The sequence below is a fragment of the Channa argus genome, chromosome 8 (assembly GCF_033026475.1).
Source record: "Channa argus isolate prfri chromosome 8, Channa argus male v1.0, whole genome shotgun sequence".
Taxonomy (NCBI): domain Eukaryota; kingdom Metazoa; phylum Chordata; class Actinopteri; order Anabantiformes; family Channidae; genus Channa; species Channa argus.
The window spans coordinates 19,680,478-19,681,537 of NC_090204.1; positions in this window are offsets into that span (position 1 = coordinate 19,680,478).

Here is a 1,060-nt window from a genome sequence, read left to right on the forward strand (position 1 = left end):
GCCTTGCCCAACAAATGGTTTTTATCACGAGGCTCTCATCCCAAAACGTCTGTTTTTCTAATCACCCGTAAAATCTTCTGAAATAAAAGTAGTAATAATTTAGAGACATCCTTCAGAGTGCTAAAGCCGGGCTTGACTTTTGTGGTATTTTTTAAAGAAAAAGTGGATGAGGGGTTGTTATCAATCTTCTCGTATAATTCTGGGCAGAAAAGTGAATGAGGACATTTCAAAAAATGTCCAATTACTCACTTAAAATGCTTATTCAGTTTAAATTTGTCAAACAGTCCAAAATATATGGCTACGGTAATAGGGATCCATGAGTCACATGTGATAATATGGCGCTTAACTTCAGAAGGCGAGAAAATATGTTGTCAAACATTGTCTGTCCACAGGCGTTAGAGTCAAAAAGAGGTTAGCAGGGGTCATTAAAGACACATCTTCAAAATCTTCAAGTCCCACAGCTGAGCCATACTGTGAATAGTTCTCTCAGATATTTCATGACATGGAAGTCTAATAACAATTATATACATAAAGTCCCAAAACAAGTTGCCTTTTATTGAAAGGTAATTTACACAGTGAGACACATTGTCACAAAAATGGGCATAACTTTTATTAGCTCACAGAGAAATGAAAATAATGAAGAAATTACTTTCACCTCATAATTGGTAAACAGACCGATATGCACTTCAGAGAATAATGTGTTTAAAAAATATTTTTTAATTTTTTACCTTTGCCTATGTGACAAAATGATGTTATTGTGATGATCACAAAGCAGGAGTTTATAACCAGCTCTCATTAAGAATAAGGAATAAAGATTATTAATGGGTGAGTGAAAATTACACCTTTTGAAAACATGGCTTCAAACTATTTCACCTCACGCTCTGCTTCATTCTTCAGCTTTCAGTCATATCACATTAATGCGATGAAATGGTGAAGGCTGAAGAAAACAGAAAAAAACTCAACCACTCTTTTTAAGGTAAAGAATGAGCTATGGAAGTTAATTGGTAAATAAGAATGATTACCTACAAATATTGCATTGTACAAACCACCTTTCCAAATG